The sequence below is a fragment of the Hemibagrus wyckioides genome, linkage group LG14, assembly GCF_019097595.1.
Source record: "Hemibagrus wyckioides isolate EC202008001 linkage group LG14, SWU_Hwy_1.0, whole genome shotgun sequence".
Lineage (NCBI taxonomy): Eukaryota > Metazoa > Chordata > Actinopteri > Siluriformes > Bagridae > Hemibagrus > Hemibagrus wyckioides.
Genome location: NC_080723.1, coordinates 9,975,011 through 9,982,706, shown reverse-complemented (window position 1 = coordinate 9,982,706; position 7,696 = coordinate 9,975,011). Strand labels below are relative to the sequence as shown.

Here is a 7,696-nt window from a genome sequence, read left to right as displayed (position 1 = left end):
AAAGAGATGAGTAACTATAAGCCATTTAAGTACTTAAGGACATCCATAAAAATAAAGCTGGCTGTATAGATTCGTTTTTAGATTTTTTTTTAAATACTTTAAATTTTATTTAGACATGAATTAAAAAAATACATTACTTAAAAATGTTTAAACCTTCATATTGATTTGTGTATGCAGAACCACGACCTCTAGTGGTGACCAAATTCATTGCATTTACCAAGAATCACTGGTGTTTATCACCTAAGTGTCAGAAAAATGTAAGTGTTTGATATAAATTTGGTCTTCTTTATACATATAACCCCATTCACACTATTCACATCACATGCAGTGCATCCAATTAGCTTCCATATTACAGGCCCAGGGCAGTGAATTCATGGAAAAGAGAGTGAGAGAACAATATAGAAATAGTTTGACCAGTTGGTGTAGAATGTGTGGAATAAGAACGGAGTTCAGGAATATTTTCAGAAATCTCATCCAACCATTCTAATCTGTCCCAAAGTTTGCAATACTTGAATATAGTGAACTGTAGCTAGTGTTTCCTATTATAATATTACAACAACCCAAATATAAGATTATTAAAACATGTTTCTAGACAATAGTACAGATTTCAAGCTTTATATTTTCTTATTTTATGATCAGATAATGTGGCTTCTTTAAATCCATCCATCCATTTTCTGTAAAGCTTATACTACACATCGTCATGGGGAACCTGGAGTCTATCTCAAAGGACTCGAAGCACAAGGCGTGAAAAACACTGGACAGGGTGTAGGTCCATTACAGGGCACACACTCTACAATTTAGAGATGCCTATCAGTGTACATTGCATGTCTTTGGACTAGGGGGAGGAAACTGGAGAACCTGGAAGAAACCCCAAAAAATGAGGAGAACATGGAAACTCCACACACACACACACACACATACACAGGGTGGTGGCAGGAATTTAACCCCCAATCCCAGAGCCTTCTAAATACACAGTAAATGCTTAAAATGATCAAAATTATCCACCAAAAGAAAAAGATAATTACAAGCTTGAAATGAATAGAAATGCCTAAAAATAAGATAATAATCTTATATGTGTTTTATGATTACTGATTATAATAATAATGTCATTATTTGCAGTGAAGCATCACAAATAATGGGACAGATCAGAATTATTGCTACATTCCTCACATTATATAAAATATTTCTCTGCATTTCTTACTAAGAGTTTTGTTATCTACTGAAGAAAAGCTAGCTAGAGATCTGCTTTAAAGCCAGTGAAGTTTATAGTTTACTCTAGAGAGTTTATATGAGGTGTCATTTCCTATGATTATGACCAATGCAGAAACACAAAAATAGGAAAATGACCAAAAAGAAAACAACAAAGATGCAAAGACATTACAAAGACCATGTAAACAAAGAGTCTTTAAAAATTCAGGATATTCTAACTGGAAGATTGCTGGAGCCTGACCAGGGCTTTAATCAAGATTAGTCCTTGACATGGTTCATTAAGAGTCCCCATCTATTATGGCATCTCAAGAAGTTATGATTGGGTTGGCAGAGGAATTACCATCGCCCTTCCTAAGTCCATTTCCAGCATCGCACTCAGCTCCACCTGCAGCCACCCACCCTGTCAGCCGGGGCCCAGATGTCAGTGCATATGGATTGCATCCAGATAGGGACATTAATCACAACCAACCCAGCAGATAAGAAGAACTAGAACAACTTTACGGCTTTGTGTGATGGAGGATACACGAATACCAGTTTTGTACACTGAAAAGACAAAAAGCCACAACCAAGCAGTAAAGAAGAGAACTGATCATGAGAAATATAATTATAATAACAGGGATCCACATCATGAACGGTATTCATCAAAAGCATCTTCCTTCTCCACTAGAGCTAGGTCAAAGTTTGTTGACAACTGACCAGTTTGGGGAAGAACCACATGTGGGTCAGAGGTCATTTGGCTATATAGAGTAATTTGAAAAAGAAAATGTGTGGTTCATTGTGTAGTTTTTGTAAAGTTCAACTCTTAATATTAGTGCCAATTAAGTGAAAACTGTGAATAATGTAAGCATTTGTATCTACATATCCATCCTATCAGGTTTCCACCTGATCTAGACTAACTCTAGAATCTGGAATGGTTAACTCCTGTTTATCTATCTATCTATCTATCTATCTATCTATCTATCTATCTATCTATCTATCTATCTATCTATCTATCTGTCTGTCTGTCTGTCTGTCTATCTATCTATCTATCTATCTATCTATCTGTCTGTCTGTCTGTCTGTCTGTTCTGTGTTAACACATAAGGGCTCAGTAGCTAAAACTACTTTCTAGAACATTCTAGAATAAAAAATGAATATTAAATCTCTGTCCCCTTCACGTAACTGCAGTTTTAAGTGTAAACGAGCAAGGTTATTTTTTATGTTACTTATTAAATTAGGTTACTACAAATCAAATTTAGTAGCTAGAAATAAATTACAATGTTGTATTTAATTGAGCTGTTTTAATATTTTTACATCCCTCTCAAAAGCTGTTTTATCCACACCACCATATAAACGCCACTTGAGGCAAATAATGCGCGTTCCCGACATTCCGACGTGCGACGCGCAGCGTTAACCCGCCCTGCTTCGGCTACGTAGGCGCGCGCCCGTCGCTGTGAAGTGCACACATAGCTGCTGTGGCCGAATCACGGCTCTGAGAGTGTGTGGTGTGTGCGCGCGTGCGCGCGAGGAAAAGAGGGAGTGAGAGACCGAGACCGAGAGCGAGCACCAACGCGTGACCGCAACTGGAGCCACAAAATATAGTGAAGAAGTGGCGTTTTAACACAACGGTCCCGCGATAGTGAGAAGATGAACTACACGTATCCGCAGTGGCGAGAAAAGAGGAGCCGCAGCGCATAAAGGGTAAGAAACGGAAAGTTCGTCTTCTTTTTTTCGGCCAAGTTAGAGAGAGAGAGAGAGAGAGAGAGAGAAGGAGAAGGAGGGAGGTCTGGAATTCTCGCTTCTCTGCTTCAGTGCCGGAGTTTCAGTTTGCACGTGAACACACTGTCGAGGGCTTTGTGTAACATTAAGTATGGGGAACGAGTGCGTTTTGCCGAAAAAACCTGTGTATATAATATATATATATATATATATATATATATATATATATATATATGCGTATAGAGAGAGAGTTTGTGTGTGTGTGTGTGTGTGTATATATATATGCGTACAGAGAGAGAGTTTGTGTGTGTGTGTGTGTGTGTAGAGAGAGAGAGAGAGAGAGAGAGAGAGAGAGAGTGTGTGTGTATATATATATATGCGTACAGAGAGAGAGTTTGTGTGTAGAGAGAGAGAGAGAGTGTGTGTGTGTGTGTGTGTGTAGAGAGAGAGAGAGAGTGTGTGTGTGTGTGTGTAGAGAGAGAGAAAGAGAGAGAGAGAGAGAGAGCGCGAGTGTGTGTGTGTAGAGAGAGAGAAAGAGGGAGAGAGAGAGAGCGCGAGTGTGTGTGTGTAGAGAGAGAGAGAGAGAGCGCGCGAGTGTGTGTGTGTGTAGAGAGAGAGAGAGAGAGCGCGCGAGTGTGTGTGTGTAGAGAGAGAGAGAGAGAGAGCGCGAGTGTGTGTGTGTGTAGAGAGAGAGAGAGAGAGCGCGCGAGTGTGTGTGTGTAGAGAGAGAGAGAGAGAGCGCGCGAGTGTGTGTGTGTAGAGAGAGAGAGAGAGAGCGCGCGAGTGTGTGTGTGTAGAGAGAGAGAGAGAGAGCGCGAGTGTGTGTGTGTAGAGAGAGAGAGAGAGAGAGAGAGAGCGCGAGTGTGTGTGTGTAGAGAGAGAGAGAGAGAGAGAGAGCGCGAGTGTGTGTGTGTGTGTGCGCGCGCGCGCTGGACAATTTTCGTTCCTTCAGGGCAGCTGTGCTTCAACTTAAGACGCCGCGCCAGTGTTAAAGTTGAAGTGCGTTTACTTTGAACAGCACCGAAAAGTCACCTCCACTCTTACACACATAAAACTACACACTATAGTCTCTTCTGAGTCTCTAAGCAGCTGGGCTAGATTGGTTATTGGTGATTGAAAATAACTTAACAAGCTGTACTTATTTCAGATAAACATACAGACAGAACAGACAGCTTTATTGATCCATGAGGGAAATAGTTTTGTTGCAGCTGGACAATAAACACCGGTGCACAGGTTACAGTATCCACACTGCAGTAAGCTGGGTAAATAAGAATTGAATATACATTGAAAATGTTAAGTAAAGTGCGTCATAATGTGAAAAATGTTGTGTTATTGCACAGCTGACACAGGGGTGATGATTTTATTGTTACTACCATGTTATTATTATTATTATTATTATTATTATTATTATTCATCGAGACGTGATGAAGGTCTGTGAGCTAAACTGAAAGTGATCCTGAATCCTTTATGACTGCCTTTTACTCCATATCATAGTGCTGACCTTTGCATCTCCAATTTTGGATTTCACCTGTGTACATTCTCCACAATCTAATATGTTGTAAATCCGTTTGGTTTTCCTCAGGGCTGCTTTGCCTGTTGCCCGGAAGCGGTGCAAACCATTTAAGAAATTCCCCCACCCCCTAAAAGAAACACATAAACCCAACCCATGAAATGTAAACAGCTATAACCGTAATCAAACTCCTGCAAATTTTCCAATATTGCTTAGTCATATAGTCTGTCCACAGTATTGCAGAATATCAAGACCTTCCCAGAAAAAATGTCTGTTATTAGCCGTAACCGTTGGTGGTCGAATAAAAAATTCAGTAAGTAATGCATCAAATCTAGGGAAATCAGGCAGTCCTCTTTATACTCCTAAAATCTGTCTGGACCCTTCACCTGACCTGGGCTTCATGTCGGTGGTGAGTGTCACAAGGATCTAACAATATAGTATAGTACATGGCCAGAGATTTGTGGACACCTGACAATCTTTTTTATATATAAAAATATAAATTCGTCTTAACCAAAGTTGCCTCACTGGATCGGATCCAGCACATCCCCCAGACTGAAATCTGGTGAATACTTGTTCTGCTTTATTGTTTAGGCAGGTCCTACGTTTCTAAGTAACATTCACATGAATGCCAGAATTCAAGGTTTCCCAGCAGAGCATTACCCAGAGCATCACGCTGTCTCAGCTGGCTTGCTTTCGTTCCCTAGTGCATCCTGGTGTCATCTCTTCCCCATGGAAGAGACACCCGAATATTCTCTCGCTGCCTCATTATACCCCCAACTTGACAGCTGCTACTGTAACAAGCCCGCCGGTGTTAATCAATAATCTTCACCTGTCACTGGTTTCACTGTTATGGCTGATGGGTGTATGACTTGTAATCAGGCGTCCACAAACTTTTGGCTGTACACTACACGTTGCACAGAATAGCAAGTCTGAATATAATTTCACGATGTTCTCGAAGTCAGAATAGAAAACGAGATGGTCCCAGTTTCCTGTCAGTTTTCTCATATCGCATCCCGGCGGCATCTCGTTAGACTGTCAGCATTATTATCGGTTAGAATGGCTTTCTTTCGTGTAGGTGTGTGTATCTGCTTTGATCATCTCCGAATAGCCGTCACCCGGAATAATTCCGCCGATGACAGATGATTGATATTCTGTGCTTACACCCGTCCTCTGAGAGTAATGCACTTGAAAGGGACTTCAGTAGATTAATAAGCCTGCAAACTTCTTGGGAGGGAAATAATAACTTTTTTCTTTTTTTAATAACTCATAAGCAGGCGAACGCTATCAGGTGCGAAGTGCCGCATTGTGATGTGGGTGGATGTGTTATGACGGGTCGGATTACTGTTACCATCATTACCATGTCTCGCTGACGGAAATGTCAAAGCAAAGAAAGAGCGCCGTGTCGTTTCTGACATGTGCTCCCATCCCAGACAGAGGTTTCTGAACAGCATGTGGGTTCGGAGTTTCTGTTAAAAAACTGCCTCGCTTTAAAAGCCCTAGAAATAAAACTACCCAAGAATTGCGAAAAAGTCGAATATGTTAAATGAATTGAGACGTATTAAAATGGCTTTATTTTAGGGAAACTATCAAGATCTAATCTAATCAAAATATTTGTGTTATTGGTTTATTAGACACACTGCGTTAGAATATGAGTAAGGACTTATTGAGTAACTACAGACAAGCTTCTGGAAAAGATGCGTAGTTTATGAGGCTGAGAAATACATGGGATATTCCTGGGAATTGCGTTCTGCTTGCCTCAGAAGTGCGATGTCAGAGCTAGGAACTTGAAATGACGTCATTTTTTGACCTTTGTGTGTTCGCACTACAACGTGGGGGAAGATCCCATGGACTCCTGCTGGTTCAGCTTTTGTTTGCAGCTGTGATGAGTGATGTATAGGTTCTCCCTCAGAACGGTGAACTAGAACTAAGCGAATAGTCAGTGTTTTAGATTTAACAAGAGAATACGTGTTGATTGATCTGCTTGTGTTAACAGTACAAACGCCTCGGGTTACTACGGATGCCGTGAGCGCCGTGTCGATATGACGTCACTTGCTGAACTCGGGGTTGAAGAAAACTGTCTCAAGTTTGTGAGTAGGAATTCCAAGGGTTTTTATTTTCCTCCTCCAGAAATTAGCAGTTGGAAATTTTGAGAAAGTGTAGAAATCTGTCTGTTCGGTGAATGAGCGGAATATTTTTGTCGGTGCGAATTGCGGTGGTCTGTCAAAATAAATCGACGTGGAGGTTGTGTTGTGGTGAACGTTGTGCTGGACGCTTGTGACCGTGTAAGATGGTTGTTATGTGACACCAGTGTGTTGAACTTTTCCTGACCCACCACCCAAACCCCACCACCCACACACCCCCCTCTCTCAAAGCTCCAAGCTACAGAACAGGTGTGACCCATGGGTCAGTCTCTTACACACACACACAGACACACACACACACGCTTGGCTAAGTCTCTGAATTTAGTTTAAACCAAAACTGCTGTTTAAAGACAAAACACAAACAACTACATAATGAGTGCAGGGGAAAAAACATCTGAATACATGCCTTAGGTTTCATTTCTAATTATTTTAAAAACATTCATTACGTCTTTCTAATGTAATAGTGTTTGTCTGATCCACTGATGCTCTTAGCTGTGTGTAACAAACAAGCTGTGAATTAGAAAGCAACACAACAAACCCTTTCATGCATCAGTCATTTAGACCTATATACAGATTCTTTATTATAATAATAATAATAATAATAATAATAATAATAGTAACAATAATAATTTTTATTTATTTATTTATTTATTTATGGATTAATCTGAAATCATGGAACAAGATGTGGAGGAGAAAAATATCTTCTAGCATGTTTCTCAAGAATAATTAACATTCAAGTCTAAAATATTTAATGTTCTTGACCCGGATATCATTTCTGAAGAAAATATACTGTAATGTTTTAAAAAAAATAGCCTCATTTTAATGAGTTAATCTTCAGTTTAAAAGTTGTTTTAAGTTGAGTTAGGGTGTTTATTAGGCACAGTTTATTTTCATGCAGGATTTTCTAGGAAAAGTTTGCGAAGATTGAAAAATTTTGAAGCTCGAGAAAATAAAAATCATTATGATCCGAATTCCTATATTGTTCTGAATACAAATATTATTAACATTTATTTACTCTAAACATTAACATTTATGAACGTTATATACATACACGCACTGATCAAGCGTAACATTATGACTACCTGCCTAATGCTTTCGCTGCCAAAACACAACAAACTGTGATGCACTGTGTATTCTGA

The 7,696-nt window shown here is 39.8% G+C and overlaps 1 protein-coding gene across 1 annotated transcript in view; it reads left to right on the top strand.

The window, feature by feature from the left end:
• The first annotated feature begins 2,660 nt into the window (after positions 1-2,660).
• peak1 (pseudopodium-enriched atypical kinase 1) overlaps positions 2,661-7,696 on the top strand; it is a 71,140-nt gene continuing 66,104 nt past the window's right edge. Inside the window, exon 1 of the mRNA XM_058407847.1 lies at positions 2,661-2,888. The gene's annotated coding sequence lies outside the window, so the exon portion shown is untranslated. The remainder of the gene's footprint in view (positions 2,889-7,696) is intronic.